At 38.7% G+C, this 16,873-nt stretch overlaps 1 protein-coding gene across 5 annotated transcripts in view; it reads left to right on the forward strand.

Annotated features, from left to right (window-relative positions):
- The first annotated feature begins 422 nt into the window (after positions 1–422).
- The window catches only part of ARFGAP1 (ADP ribosylation factor GTPase activating protein 1), an 800,187-nt gene continuing 783,736 nt past the window's right edge, over positions 423–16,873 (forward strand). For 4 of the 5 annotated variants that reach the window (XM_044089898.1, XM_044089899.1, XM_044089897.1 and 1 more), the window contains exon 1: positions 424–568. The gene's annotated coding sequence lies outside the window, so the exon portion shown is untranslated. Of the gene's footprint in view, positions 569–16,873 lie in introns of all 5 variants that reach the window. The other variant, XM_044089896.1, reaches the window with a different exon arrangement.

Raw genomic sequence — 16,873 nt, forward strand, 5'->3', positions numbered from 1 at the left:
TCAGATTTCGGTTATGTTGATGTCTATTAACCCCCGACAGATTTCATTAAACCTCTCCTCAGATAATCATTAAAACGTAAGGCTTGGAGAAACAAAGCCTTAGCGGTTGATTAAGATCATTACTTAACCCTGTCACTTACCAGTATCTATAAGCTTCTAGGTTATGTAGTGCTTTTTTTTCCCTAACTCTTTTACCGACAACCACACTATCTCTCTTACCCGTTCAACACCACTTAATACCTATAACCGAAATTCCGTCCTGCTACGCTATTAAAAGAAAAACATATAAAAATAATACGTTTACTTATTAGCCCAGTTCAGCTTCATGTAAAACCTAAGCGAGGGCGGGCTTACTGTTAGCTGCTCATCTGATTAGTGTAGATGGAGTAGTTCTTTCCGCCCCTCTACCCAGTGTACTTTGCGAAATTGCAACGTAGCTGTAAACTGGGAAGCCGGTGACGGGGATCTTCTGTAAGCTGTCAGCTGCTCTTTCAGGGTTCCCTGTCTGTAGTGAAGAAGACTCGAATCTATGAACCTGGTCTGAAGAAGTCATCAGCGGCTGACTAAGGTAGTAAGATAAGAGGACCAGACAGTATCTGAAAGAGTGGAGTTAGGGGCTGATTTGGAACTCTGTGAAATTATTCTGTGGGCCTGAATGTACCTGGATTATTGGGAAGGATGGGGATGACTAGTTTGCGTGTACTAGGAATACCAAGACTAATGGAAGGAGCAGAATTCAGAAAGCCACAAGTGTCGTGTGGATAGCACGACTGTAGAAATGTGAAAAGCAAAAGTTAGTCTGGATTGATAGGGCAAAAGAGGAAGAGGGATCACGGTGAATCAGAAAGTGGTAAAATTGTGTATGTGTGGTGGTAGTAGTCATAGCTTGAAGGGTTAGTATGTATCACCATTGATGGTGCATACTGACGGGAAGTTTAGAATTATTCTCGTCTGTATAAATGGATGGAGATTATGCTCCTGATAGGCAGTCACGGTGTGATGCAGGAATGAATGGATTAATTAATGAAGCAGAGGTCTTGTCAAACGTGAATCTGCATAAAAAAGAAGGAAATGTGCTTATGAGAGGTTCATTTGGATTTGGGCTATGACCAAAATACGTGGGTTTTGATGTAAAACTGAGTGGACAGTGCAGTTTTTCTGGAGGAAAGGACACCTCTAAGATCAGCAGGACAAGATTTGCCTAAAACTATAGTTTGACGGTAGTATATTTCTAAAACATTTAAAACGCTGCTTGCATTTACACGTTTCTATTTTGTTGTGTTATTTTAGCTATTAAGAAAGGCGCAGATGCACATTTTCATTCTTTAACTTTTATTATGTATCTGTATCCGTGTGGGTTCCATTTCACTGCGGTTTGGTGCGTTGGCTGATTTTTAGTTTATTTGTAACTGTACAGTGAACTGATCCATTGAGGAAAAAACAGTCGCAATCTTGTCCAAAGATAAAATTAAAGAAAACAAAGACAAACAAGTTACAGTTTGTAGTAATCTGTGGATACGCTATCAACAGGTTACATGCTGTAATGTGCTGAAAAGTTGCATATGTGGTCATAAACATGTTGTCAGTGAGATAATCGTGTACAATAATCCTAGTGCTTTAGTCAAGCGATTGATACAGGGTTATTTGATTAGATGTGCCACTTTATATTTACTTTTACATATGTACCTAACTACAGGTTCATTGTTAAGGGTTCGGTGACAGTGTGCAGACGCAGTTACTCTATTTGCATTTTAAGCATTCATAACATTACAGTTTGACTGAGTTATGTGGATGACTTGTACAGCTAATTGTATGTGGACAATACAGGACTGATTTGCTCTGGTGGTTTTTAGTGTTTTTATTAGAAAAATACATGTTTTGTTTTAGTTACACAGTTGGCATGGCATACATTTGGGTTGTTAAACGGGTGTGCCCAACTAGAGAGAGCTCATTTATGGGGGATAACCCCACTGTTGCATGCGGTAGTAGATTACACTGGTGGTATATAAGTTCTGCACCTTTATATGCATGATTTTTAAATTCATTATAAAATGTGTTTGCATGTAAGATATGATAGCTAGTGAAAAGAGGCAGTTGATAGGAATATATGGAGGACATTGTATTAAGATTTAAACACAAATGGTGATCCAGAGTAGTTTGCAGACTGTTTGCATGAGATGAGATAGTAAAGTGTTTAAAAAAGTGTGCAGTTGATCACTCAGTTGCTCAGAAAATAGAGCAGATTTTGAACTTGTATGAACATACATTTTGGTGTGTATATAGAATTGGGACTCTGTGCTATGTATAAGCGAGGGTGGGTTAGGAAATGGCAAACTAATTTAAACAAAAGATGTTTGAGTATGTATACCTTGAATTCTGAGAATAGAATAGAAATTAGTGCAGGTTTGAATTTTGTCAGAAGGATTCTGTATGTATATGTACACATATAAACTCTGTGCTGTGCAGAAGAGAACATGGGTTAGGAAAGGGCAGGTTTACTTTTAGAACTGCGTATATATGTGAATTTTGAATAAAAAAGTTTAGGCAAATAGCATAATGATAATGTAGACATAATGGCATAAAGAAAGCAGGTGACAGCTAGGAATAAAATGCTAAGTATGAAATATATACAGAAATTAAGTAAAGTCGAGAAGAATGAGGAGGGAGTTGAGAGTAAATTCTTTGTAAGAAAAGGTGCCAGAAAGGACAAGTAAACTGCATGTAGAAGGAGATGGAGAGAGGCTGAAAGGAAAGGAAGGTAAAATAAGAGGATGTAACCACAAAGATTGTGGGAATCGTACAATTCTACAGTTAACTGAAGAAAAAGTATAAAAGAACATACTCCAACCGTGGAAAATGGATTGATTTAATGTATAACAATAAAAATAACGCACCAAAATCATTCCAGAAGTGCTTTCATCTCTCAAGGAGACTTCATCAGATAAAATCAATTTATTTCTAACCCTTTTAAATACCAATTCAGAGTACGCTCATTTGCATAATTCCATGTACTTAATTACATACCATTCAGCTTTAAAGCTACAATGCACCACACTTCATTCATGCTAAAACATCAGCCTTTTCTCTTAAAATCGGTCCTATAGAAACATTACCATTTAATCCAGGTAAAAATGTGGCATTTAATTTTAACTGTCAAGCTAACTGTCTTTTTTAAAAGCATTCTTTGCCAGTCACCATCTCTTGGATTCATTTTAATTCTTTCCAAGATCCCAGTGAATGCGTAGTTTTCCCCAATTGTAGAAGGTTCACCTTTGGGATCTTGGAAAATTGGTAAATTAATCCAAGGGAGGGTGGCCTAATGGTTAAGGTGTTTGCCTTACAAACACAAGTTGCAGGGTTTGAGTCTCACAAGGGATAATTGGCTAGGCTTAAAATGGCTCGCAAGGGTAATTAGTCTAGTACTAATCTATGAACCTAAGAGGTGGTAACTGGCAAAGAATGAACTGTGACTCCATATGGAGTATGGAGAATCTTTGAAGTGTTTTTCTAATTGTCTCATTTGTAACAGGGCTGTAAAAGAGGACTCGAGGTTTTTAGGGTGGTTGGTACAATGCAAAGGTGACATGGGGGGGGGGGCATTTTGTGCAGTTAGGAACTTTTTGAGCATACATAAGTCCTACTTTTAAAAGTCAGTAGGAAGTCTGTGTGTTACGGCACAGGCACATTTTACAATTCTGTTTTTATGTAGCTTCAATCTTTGGAGAAAGGCTGGGGAGTTGGTTAATAAGCAATACAAGTGAAATAAAACTATGGAAGGAAGTGATTTGTGCTAATTTCACAATGATGTTGGGGGTTGGAGAACTTGAGATGCAGCAGAGAAGTTCAAGCTTCTAGTTATAGACATTCATTTCCTTCATTGGAAAAGTAGAGCATGTATGTATAATATACATGTGTGTGTGTGTGTGTGTGTGTGTGTGTGTGTATATGTATGTATGTATGTATGTATATATATATATATATATATATATATATATATATATATATATACTTTTTTATATTCAGTGCTGGAGATGTATGAGCTTCAAATGGAAGCAATGCTAAATGTGGAGAAATCTTTTGCAAATTTAACAGATTAATATAGAATGCAGTGAGTTTTAGTATGGAGGTGTAGATCAGAAGTTATAAGCAAGTTCTCTTATTTGCAGTAAACATTCTGGGGTTATACTTGGGCAAGTGGATCCAAAATGGCAGGACATGTGGTCGTACTCAGTAACTGACATTGAGTACAGTATTGATTGAGTGGTTCATCATTCTGTGATGCACATGTTGTACTATTCAGGATTGTAGGCTATCCAATCTGTCTGCCAGCAAAAAGCAGAGAATTAATCTTGGATGGGATGCTAGCTCCTAGCAGGACATGCACACTCGCAGACAAGTGCATGTTTAATATACATATGTGTGTGCGCATGTTTGTATGTCTATAACATCTATATACATACCCACACACACCTTTGGAGAGAAATCATTACTTGTGTGTAAGCTTGGATTGTTGGATGTTTATTGCTGTATATTATTCTTATGTGCTTGAGATTTTCACGTGATTCTTTGAATCATTCTGTGATACCCAGTTTATCCTATTTCTGATGAAAACGTATCCAGAAACAGAGGACATGCAGACACTATGTGGAAGAAACCTTGACTGTGAACACAACTAAATGATCAAATACTGAGGCAGCAAAGTTTTGAGCCATGTAATTGACACAAAATATATAAGTAGGAACTCTTAAGACAGATTTTTGATGCATTCCTATCTTAACAGAGTTTGGTCAGGTAGATCAGTGAAAGGACAAATTAATACATTCCAGCACTGCTGAAGAAAAGGTGAGTCAGTTGCTATTTCAAAAAAAATTAAGAGGATAAGGGAATTAGGTTGCATTAACTTTCAGAACCTGCCAGCTTTGTAGTAGAGGGATAAAGCCTTGACTGCATCCTTGTTGCCCCGAGTTTAATTAGTGGCTTGGATGGTTAAGGAGGTTGCTAGGGAGAGAAATGACTATGCAGAGCCTGCTTTCCTTTATAGGGGGAGGACTGAGAATAGCATGTATGGGATATGCACTCCAGACCGGTTATTGCAGCAGGAGGATCTTGTCTTTCAAGGGAGGATGGTCATGGTAGTGAGATATGCAGCAATTACATAAGTCATTTGCATGCTGTCCTTTGGGATTGTTGCAGAAGTGTGCAAGGGGAATGGCGAAAGCTTAAAGTTAAGACCCTTATGTCCTGTGAGGGATAACTGCACAGCTCCCACCGATGAACCTTTGTCAACTCATGAAGATTACATGGGCAAACAGATGAGCCACTTAGGCAGCCATTTGACCATTGTGGTCCAATTGTAATTGTGTTACGGGGGAGAGGGACAAATGAGCTAGTTGGATGGGAGCTGGGAAGTAATGAGAGAATTAGTAAGGAGCATCTCATTTAAGTGAAGGACTTACCCAGGCCATGATTGATGTTTAAGTAATTTTGGGATTTGGTAATGAAATTGGCAGAATGTAGACATGGTGCACGTTGCTTAGTAACTACTTTTTACAAGGCCTTGGATAGTGGGTATGGAGTCATTAGTGGATAAATTAAACTGACTTCTCACCTTTATGAAAGTAAGTAACAAATGATCTGTTTTTACATTTTGAAAATAATCTCCCATTGTGTACCAGTATGAAGAAGATTGTTATCGGCCTAATTTAAACGAAGGAACACTTAATTGTAGAACTGAAGGGGGTATTGTCTGCTGCTAGTTTATGTAGAAGGATTATGTTAATATTTCATTGTAGTTTGTTGCAAAAAGAATTGAGAATACAAAGGTGAGATGGTTGCTGAGGTGCAGTTGAGAAGAGGAGGAAGGTGTTTGTAGGTGATTGATGACTTTGGAATAATATTGTTGAGGAACAGCCATATTGCAGTATCCAAAGTAAGATTTCTTCTGAGGAGACCACTGTATGTGATTTTCTGAGATGCAGAAATAGTTGTCTCTCTTCCAGAGCTGCTTAGAAGAGTATACTGTGGATGATTAAGCACATAGAAATTAGTCTTTTCTTTTTAGAAATAACAAATTCTGTTAAGTATGAGATTTTCGAGAAAAGCTAAAGATCTGGGATGAGTGATTTGCATGCTCTTAATTTCATAAACTGCTTTCACTTTAGTAAGAGTTCTATGACTGCAGGTGATCCACAACAGTGTAGATGATTTTAATCTCTGTCTATAATGGAATAAAGCAAATTGAAACTCGGCTCTAAGTCATTTAAATAGCTGATGTCATTGTGTGAAAAAAACTGGAGAAAGACATAGCCGGATTGAGCACCCCATTAAAATGACAGATATTGGAATGTTCGATATTCCACAAAAGAATGAAACAATGGACCTTACATAACTTGTTAAATTTCCAAACTGCAAATTTATTTATTTATTAGCCTTTGTTTACCTGGCAAGTCGAACCAGGTCCCTTTCCAGCAGAGGCTCAGAGAGAGAGAGAAAAGCTCCATACTTGGCAAATTGCACAGTATGCCTTTCAGTACTGTACAATACGATACACAGCTGTCAATGTGAAATATCACATACACGTACAAAAAAATAGTATATAACAAAAACAAATTAAATAAATGATGAGTATCGTTATATTCCATTCTTAGTAAGGGGTAGTGTTAATGTTATGAACTTCCATTAGGTTAATAGTTAGGTGTAACAGAATATACGTATGACATTACCACTAGAAAGCAAATTGCTTAGTAAGAATTTCTAGCTTTGGCTAATTTGGGTCCTCTGATAAAAGCCTAGAAGCTTAATATATGCAAGAATACCAAAACTGATAGAGGGTAGATGGGTAGAGTTGTGCCAAGAAAAGAGCGAGAGGAGCATTGTTTGGAAACCAAGACGTGGGTCCTAAGCCATGATGTGAAGTATTGTGGATTTATGATTTCTCTTGGGTCTTATGGGAGAGTATTACAGCTTTTGGATACATATGAGGAATACATTGCTTCACTGTGTTTATTTTTTGTCAGTGTACTTGGACAAGATGTTTCTGTTTAGACTTGGATCTAGATGGGGAGAACTGAAGCATTACTGTCGTCACTGTTGGATATTTGTTTGGATTATGAAGTATACTTTGAGCCAGTTTAAGTAAATTGCATTTTTATAGTTGAGGAATTCCATCTAGTTCATATGGTTGAGTGCTAAGCAGTGACTTATGTTTACTTGGAAGGTGATTTTACAAAGTTTTTTTTTTGACATTGTTCCAGTTTCTTTATAAGGGAGGAGTTGACATTTGTGAATAGAGGAGATGTATAGAAAATGGTTGGCAGTAGATACGAGAGGAAGTGGTATTTTTGGATCACAGGGTGAGATAGAGAAATGCTTTGGAGATGAGACTTATTATTATATGGGTCTTTTTTATATTCACATTTGAGTTGACAACCTTAAGTGTAGTGTTTGTCCATATTTTATAGTAAAAGTATATTTGTGATCAGAATGTTTTGGAATGAAAAGGAGAATTTTTGTTGTGTTAGGGTTCAGCAGAAGGTTGGATTAGTTCATAAAAGATTTGATGGAGGAATAAGGTTACTGTGTAATAGTTTGTAGTGATGGCACGCTTGGACTGAGTAAATTGCACTAGAGTTATTTGTGTATTGAACCAGGGAGACTTATCTCACTGCAGTATGATGGTTGCTTATGAAAGTTATGGAAGAGGAGAGATACTGATCTTGATCCCTGAGCAACATCAATGATTATGGGTGGATAGAATAGTTAGGATGTTTGTCATTTGACACAGTGTGTTCTACCTAGTTTTTAAACTGTTAGAGTAGAGATGACATGATTGAGGGAGACTGTTTGTAGTAGATTACTATAAGACTTTTTGAATATTTTTATAGACTCAGGAATAAGGAAGAGACTAGTTTACCTTTGTTCTTAAGTTAATTTATTGTGCTGTGGAAGGTTCAAAGAGCTGTAGTGGAGCTGTGTAAGTGGCGTAAACCATGTTTGGTAGGAGAGAGTAGGCTATTTAGGAGATGCTTTAGTTGTAGTAATAGTACTTTGGGCTGCACATTGGTTAGCTCTGAGGAGTCTGCATGTCCTTCCTGGGTATGAGTGGTTTCCTCCAGGGGTTCTGGTTTCCTTCCACATTCCAAAGACATGCAGTAGGTGGATTGGACACACGAAATTGGCCATATATGTGTGTGTGGTGTGGAAAAAATGGCTGTGTCAGGGCTAGCGACCAGCAGTGTGAAACTTGTCTCTAGATTGTCACTGTTGAAATGACACCCCGACCCCATGTGCAAAAATGGGAAAAAGTGTTATGGGTGGACTTTCTTCACTGGGAATGTATAGAATGTATACATTTTTTCATTGTTTTTTGACAAATGAGAGAGTATGGTTATTGGTTAATGGATGGATAATTTCACCGATTTTCCTCCTTTATGTTGTGGGATAATGTACATAAGATTCTAATATGGATCTGTTGATTAGTAATATGAAGTAGGCTATGGCGTCTGTGGCATATTTTGAGTGGCAAGTTGATCGACTGCTAATATTTTAGGTTTCATTGACTGCAAATATTTTAGGTTTCACTTGCAGTAGCAGTTTTTGTATTGCTGGTTGAAGAAAAGATGCTGAAATGCTATTCTGAATGAACTGAAAAGTATCTAATTGGTTGTCTGTTTAGATTCTTTAGTACTGCACATATCACTTGGATAAATTGGGGAGTTGAATTGCTGTGTGATTGTTTTGGTTAATTTCAAGTGGTAATTGATTTGGCTGTGTAGTTTTTCCACATTTCCAGAATTTATTTGTGGTTTCTTAATATCCTTTTATGTTAGAAAGATTATTTTGAAGTTGGGTGAAGAAGTTGTTGTTTTTTTTTTTTTTCCCTTAATTTGGATGAGTTTCTTGGTGAAATTTCTTTGCTGTCTATATGTCTGTTAATTGGTTTCAGTTTTGTTTTTTATACAGTTGTTTTTTATGCTTTCTGTTTATTGCATTACGTGTTTGGTGTTTCTAATTAGACAAAGGGTTGTATTAGATCAGCAGAAAATTGGACTGACTCATAAAAGATTTGATGGGGGAAGAGGATTTTCTTAGTGGAGTCTGACTACTAAGAATTTATACAAAGTAACTGCTTTACTTACATTTTAATGGAAGACCAGTTGATTTGCCTGAGTGTAGAAGTAAAATATGTGAAGTTTCAAACTAACTTGTATGAGATGCTTTTGATGCATATGTAGGATTGTGATCATCTACGGAGTCTGGAAGTGAGCATGTAGCTGAAATTTTGTCAGGGGCATTGCTTATTGGCCAATCTGGGACTGCATTCTTGTTAGTCTTTGTATTGAATCTGGTGGAGAAATTTTAATCAGTTGCGTAAAGTTATACAAATTGATGGTATAATAACCTTCATTTTGAGTAGTCTAATTATTGTTAAAATCACAGAGCTTGATAGTTTCATTGGTGATGTTATCTGTAGTCCATGATACTATATTTTCAGTTAGAGAGGAACTGGTATTTGGTGGGATATAGATTGTAATTATATGCAGTGATTTTGTATTGAGCTTTAGTAAGGTAAACAGAATTTCTTATTTGTCAAATCTGAACACTGTGTAAGGACAGATATAGATCTTTAATGGGTTAGCATAAATAATACCTACTCTGTCATCTCTTGTTTAATCCATCAAATCTGATAATATAACCATGTGAGCGAAATTCTTCTTCTTAAATGGAGGGCTTTAACCAGGTTTCAGTAAGGTTAAATATTTTGTTTATGTGAGGAGACTTGCATTTATAGTTTTGGTAGTTTATTGGAGGCATAACATTTGTTTAGATTAAAGAGCTAGAGAGCTGAAGAAATAGTGGTCGAGATGACTGGTTTTGAATCATTTGGTGAAAGAGGGATGTAGTGATCGAATGGTCCGGGGTTTTGGGTGTCTATCTACAGAGAATTAGGAGTGAAGTAATGATATTGGTCTGAGGGTAATGTGTGTTTGAATTTGTGTGTAATTACGTATTCTTTTATGGTGCAAGTATTGAGAAGGGTAGACAAAATGTCAGTTTGATTTCTTCTAATGTATTGTTTTTAAATTTTAGGTGATGTAATTTTTTGAAGTCTGTTATTTTAAAGTTTGGCAGGGATGTAGAACTGTAGTGTAGAGCATGTTCCATGTTTGCAGACGTGACCTGAGGTTGTTTGGAATAATTGTATGTAATGGAATTGAATGGTGAGATTTTAGAGTAGGATTGGAAGTGAAGTTAGAAGATGGAGGATCATGGTAGATATTGAGAGATGTAGTTTGTATTCTAGTTGAGTATGCTATGTTCTAGTGGGTGTTAGTGGGAGTGACTGAGTCTATAAATGTAATGATATTAGGATAGGTGGAGAACAAAGCAAAGCCATGCATAGTATGGCTGAGCAGAGTGAGACTAAATGCCAAAACAGAAAATTTAGCTAGTCCATCCCAACTTCAAGCAGTGCAGTATGCAAAAACATGCATGCTGATTGGCCAGCCCAACCAGTGTGCATGTTGCAAAATCAAGCATATTATACCAATAGAAAAAAATCCGTCTCCTGAAGTACTGTAATATAAACAGGGTAGGCATACGTTTGTGTACAGAGAAACAAAGAACCTATGTAGTTTGTACATTTTTTGTATAACTGAAGTGCTATCATTTATCAGATTTATGGATGTTGGATTTTTTTTTCTTCGTTTTGTAACACACTGCTGAGAAACAGAAGGGTGATCGTACAGTGCTGGTTATAACTAACAGCTGAAGCAGCTGATCAATGACCATGTGAATGATGTATATATTTTTTGCGCAATCCCCCAGTACCTGCCAACTATCAAGCCACCCTCCCATCTATCAATTTCCTGTCACACTTGCCAGGTTACTTGGGTAAGAGCAAGGTGGTCAAATGGATATCCACTATGTAGCCATGTTAGTTAGATGCTCTTTCCCTAACATGCAGTGTCCTTCAGTTGTTGTGATGTAAGTAAGGCTAGATGGCCATGATCAGATTCTGACTAATCTAATTAGGCAACTCCTTCATCTGTTGAGTCATATAGGTTCATAGGTAGGTACTAGGCTATCTGCCCGAAGGCATTTATAAACCTAGCTGGAATGTGTTGGCTTTCACTGCCCCCTTAGATTAGTTCCCTGTGCCTCTGTCCAGCAGAGCCATTGAAGTGATCCCTGGAGTAAACTTTCTGTTACCCATCCACTCGTCAATGTTTCTCTTGAAGAGGTTTAGCGATGAGCTCTGCCTAATGTAGATTGGAATCGTGTTCCAGAGCATGGGAAGTCTCTGGGACAGGAATCTATCCCTCCAGCACGTCCTATTTATGGTTGTGGTGAGGTATAGACCCCGGAGCATGTGGCTCGAGGGAATATGGTTTTCTTTAGGTGGAGTATGTCCATCAATTCTGGGTTGAACATGGCCTTGTATGTCGGGCAGAGATCACCTCTGAGTAGGTGGTATGCAACAGAGTACAGCTGGAATTTCTTCAGTCGAGCTGCATAGGGCATCTGCTTGAGGCCAGTGATCCTCTTGGTGAGGTACTTCTGTGGTCTTTCTAGTTGCTGCATGTGTCTTGTAAGGTACATCCAAAATGGGGCATTGTACTCTATGATGGGTCTGATGAGTTATGTGTAGAGAGGCCCAATGACCTCTTTTGATCTGGATGCAAACCCTTTTGTGATTAGGTGGGCAGCATAGAAGGATTTTCTAATCACTTTGGCAATGTGATTATCAAAGGAGAGGTTACTGTCTACTTGGGTCCCCAAATTCCTTATGTCTTCCATATTTAGGGGGCTACCACCTATGTGGTAGTTTGTGGGTACTTTGTTTTTTCCAAAGGGGATGACTATGCACTTTTTGGCATTTAACTTGAGGTTTTGGTTTGGCTTGGTTTTGACACCAGGTATCTGTCTCAGTGAGACCCTTTTGGAGGATGTCTGTGTCAGCTGGAGAGTCAATTTATAGCCCCTAATTTGCAGTTGTCTGCGATCTTGGTCAGCCATAGTTCTCCTGTGCTTGCCTGTACCTCTGAGAAGTATATGCCGAACAGGAGGGGTCCTAGGACTAAGCCCTTGGGAATGCCACTTGTAACCAGTTTAGAGTCAGACCTAGCTCCCGCAGCTCTTACCATGTGGGTTCTGTCCGTGAGCCAGTTGGCAACCCATCTTGTGACGTAGGGGTTTATGTTCAGGCTGGTGAGCTTGTCTATAATACCTGAGTGGGGAATGGTGTTGAAGGCCTTTGCGAGGTCTAGGTAGGCTGTGTGGACCATTTTTCCCTCATCTATAGCCTTGGTAACTGTCTCCAAAGAAGCCCACCAGGTTTAGGAGGCATGATCTGCCCTTAACAAAGCTGAACTGGGTAGGGTCCAGTGTTTGGAGGTTTCCAATGTCTCTGTTAATGAGATCCATGATGATGTGCTCCATAGCTTTGCAGACCAAGCTAGTCAGGCTTATAGGGAGATAGTTCCCGGTGTCCGTTGTGACTCCACCTTTGTGGAGCGGAATAACCGTTGCTGTGCGCCACTTTGTGGGCACGTAGCCTGTGGAGAGGCTGAGTTTAAACAGTGTGTTATGTGAGGGTTTAGTTCATCTTTGAGCTCATGTAGGACGCAGCCTGGGACACCATCCGGTCCCATTGATGCTGTTTTTTTGGCTTTGGAGAGGGCTGTTTTAACCTGAGTGTCTGATATGCTGTTGATTACTTTACATTAAGGACTGGATTTCATAGGAGCAGATAGATTTTGCTGTAATGTATGACTGTGTAAGTACAGTATGAAGATTTTATCCTTCAGAGTTGCCTTTGGATGGCTGTATTTGACAGAGGAAGCAGTTTGAACAAGATGGTACAACTTGTCTGCTTGCCCAGAGGGTATTCCTTTGTTTGACTACATAAGTATATGTTCAAAGTTAAACTTATTTGCTGTCTTTCTTCTTGTTCCATGTTAGAAGTGAATAAAAATTGTAGTTCATTTTTATGTGGACTGCAGTCTTGCCCAATTTTTTTTTTTTTTCTGCAGCAGTACATTAGGATTCTCAAATTGTTGCTTGTTTGGTTCTTGGTATTTGTCATTTGCACATTCGTGCAGTTACCAATGTTGGGGGAAAAATTACCAGATGCTATGGCCTTCTCTGTTTTAATGGTTAATATTTGTTATTTGTTATTCATGTGGTTCTCTGAAAAAACGAGCACAGAAATTACATTTAGCTTGGTTTCCATCACTGGAAGATGGCACTTTTTTTCCAGAGACCATCTATGTTTCGTTTGTGTACAGTTTGTCATTGCTTTTTAGCACCCCTGCACATCTTTTCTTTCCTCTGGAGAAGTTTCTTGGCTAGTTTGCTTATACAGTAGACTCCTTCTTATCTGGTCTCACTGGGACCGGACCTTAGGCTGGATAAACAAATGACTGATTAATCAGAAAATGCATACAAAATAGCATTTATTGGTCATAAATCAGCTAGAATAACAAAATGTGTGTTAGTATAGCAATAACCCACGCCTGGGTGTGGGTAATGCTAAATTTACCCACGGTTGGCGTGGTTTGGTCCCGAGTAAGCCCGAGGACCAAACAAAGCCAACCGTGGGTAGCATTACCCACACCCAGAAGTGGTTATTGCTATTATATGACATTATTTAAGAAAAGAAACTGTTACTTTTCTTAAATAATGGCATAGTATAATGCCTGTTTACTGCCCTTCTGCAGATGTCTGGCATCCGCGGCAGTTCTGATGTACTGCGCGCCTGCGCAGTACATCAGAGCTGTGGGCAAAAGCAACGGAGAAAGCAAGATCTCCGTTGCTTTTTTTTTAGTGTCTCGCTATGTTAAATGAGTTTAACATAGCGAGACAGTTTTAAAATAAGCAACGGACATCTCCGTTGCTTATTTTAAAACTGTCTCGCTATGTTAAACTCATTTAACATAGCGAGATAAAGCAACGGAGATCTTGCGATCTCCGTTGCTTTAAAACACTGTCTCGCTATGTTAAATGGGTTAAAAATGGGGAGACAGCTTTAAAATAAGCAACGGACATCTCCGTTGCTTATTTTAAAGCTGTCTCGCTATGTTAAACCCATTTAACATAGCGAGACAGTGTTTTAAAAAAAACGAGTTATACTAATGGAAAAAAGTTCGGGCGACCAGACCTTTTTCCATTAGTATAACTCGATTTACAACGGGCACACTGGCCAATCAGCGTGCACGTTTTGGGGGGGTCATGATATAATATGCATTTTTCTAATGAAGTCTAAAACTCAAATTTGCAGTCACTTTGAGTGTGTGGCTGAGGTCTCTGATGAGACCCTTTCGAGCCCACTAAGGGTGTCGGCCCCCTCTGCACAGGCTGAAAAACATAGGGCATTGGATGAGTCCAGAACTGCTCTGCAGACTCTAGCTTTTGAGTCTTATAAAAGACCCCTGTATCTGAGAGGAATTCACAGCACAGCCCCCTGTCTTCTGGCTTGTCTCAGCCTAGGCTTTCTGGTTCTCAGTCAAGACAATAAGAGTGTAAATAAACCAACGAAAACCAAAAGAAACGGACTTGCTTGACGAAAGTGTAATGGCACAAACCCACCAAAAACGAGTATCCAACTTGAATAGTACTCAGCTAGGGTTTAATAAGAAAATCCAAGATGCATAAAAAAGACAGTTGAAGTTAGCGCTTTCGTTTGGCTCATGCCAAACTTTTTCAAAAACAGTTTTGCATCACTTCCTGTGGTTTAAATAAATTGAGTCAGTGATGTAATCAATTAAATACATTCAAAAAATTAAAGACATAGCATGCTTTAAAGCTTTTAACAATATAAAACCAATACGTAAAATAGTGCTGTAGTACTGTAATAAACAATACAAGTACTATCTCCATGAGCACAACGCTGAAATCAGTACTGTACAAATACTTATATGATTAAAGCGTACACCCAATAATACATCTAAAATGCATACACAAAATGCATCAAATATGCATCAAAACGAATATGCATCAAAACGAAGCAGCGTATCATCAGTAAATAAGAAATAAATGATCATTGAAAAGAATGATCCTTCATTTATTTCTTATTTACTGATGATACGCTGCTTCGTTTTGATGCATATTTGATGCATTTTGTGTATGCATTTTAGATGTATTATTGGGTGTATGCTTTAATCATATAAGTATTTGTACAGTACTGATTTCAGCGTTGTGCTCATGGAGATAGTACTTGTATTGTTTATTGCAGTACTACAGCACTATTTTACGTATTGGTTTTATATTGTTAAAAGCTTTAAAGCATGCTATGTCTTTAATTTTTTGAATGTATTTAATTGATTACATCACTGACTCAATTTATTTAAACCACAGGAAGTGATGCAAAACTGTTTTTGAAAAAGTTTGGCATGAGCCAAACGAAAGCGCTAACTTCAACTGTCTTTTTTTTATGCATCGTGGATTTTCTTATTAAACCCTAGCTGAGTACTATTCAAGTTGGATACTCATTTTTGGTGGGTTTGTGCCATTACACTTTCGTCAAGCAAGTCCGTTTCTTTTGGTTTTCGCTGGTTCTCAGTCAGTTTAGGCCCACCAGCAAGACTTATTCAGGATAACTGTGAATCTCTTGGATTTTATGAGATCCAGAAGATGGCTTAGCCCTGCTTCTGGAACTTGCCCTGACAAGAGGAAGGAGGGTCATTCCTCAGAGGAATTTACTGATTCCTGTGAATCAGATGAATTGGGTTTGGGGGTCAGATATCCTTAGGGTATATACTGAGTCTGAGTTAGCTGGAAACCTTGCTGAGCCTCACCACTTGATGACTTTTCTTTTGGAGAGGTGTTCCATAGGATGAGGGAGTTCTTCATTTGGGAGGCTCAAGATTGCCCTCCATCTAAAAAAAAAAATGAGAATTTCATTGGCTTCCTGAGCACAAATTTCTAACTATTCTTTCAATTCAAGAAGTTGTGGATGGTATCAATCTAGACTCTTCCTGCAGCAAAACTCCCTGCCCTGAGAAATCTAGACCCTAAAGCTGACAGCCTGGAGAATATGATCCTTATTACCCCAGGGCCATCTTTTAGAAAAGGATGTCTTAGTATTCTAAAGAATCCAGAAAATCCAGTACTAGGAAATCCTACATCTCAAAGTGCAAAAGTCTTTGTGTTTTGTGCTAGACCAAGGGCACAGCCACCTTTACTGGCTGTCCTCTCTGTGGTACTGACTGTGACGCCTGTGCCCTGGCCCAGCAATCAAGGAGCCTCCATCCTCACCACTAACACCAGTGAGGGGTGTCTCATAAAGGAGGAAAGGATAACAAATGCACATAGTAAAGTGCAATTTCCCTTAAGAGCACACAGAGATCACAGTCCGTCCGGGGCTGGTTGCTCCCTTGCTCTCCAGGTCCCCAGTAAGACTCCTGGTGCAGCTCTAGGGTCCAGCTCTCAGCCTAGTGGGCAATCTAAAACCTCCAGCACCCTCTCTATCCAACCACTGCTTCGTGTCTCTGCCCAAGTAGCTGACACACACACACACACACACACACACACACACACACACACACACACACACACACACACACACACTTTGAGAAGAGTTTATACAACCACACAGACACTCCTGGGGAAGGCTGGCACAGGCTCTCCAGCTGTGCCCCTTTTTCCCAGACTGTAGGGTAGTATCAGCTGCCACCACCCACTAATATTTATCAGCTACTCAAAGGCCCTTAAAAGGGTGCCCAATTATTATTGCGCAATATTATTATCCAACTGGTAAGTGTGACTAAACAGTCAAGGCTTATTAGAGTGACTTGGTACAGGATCACTGTATACATGCAATGTACTCTAGAGCTTAAATTATCTCTACAGAAAACATCCACAGTTAAAAGGG

Source organism: Protopterus annectens, chromosome 12.part0, assembly GCF_019279795.1.
Source record: "Protopterus annectens isolate FY-2018-M chromosome 12.part0, PAN1.0, whole genome shotgun sequence".
NCBI classification, from domain to species: domain Eukaryota; kingdom Metazoa; phylum Chordata; order Ceratodontiformes; family Protopteridae; genus Protopterus; species Protopterus annectens.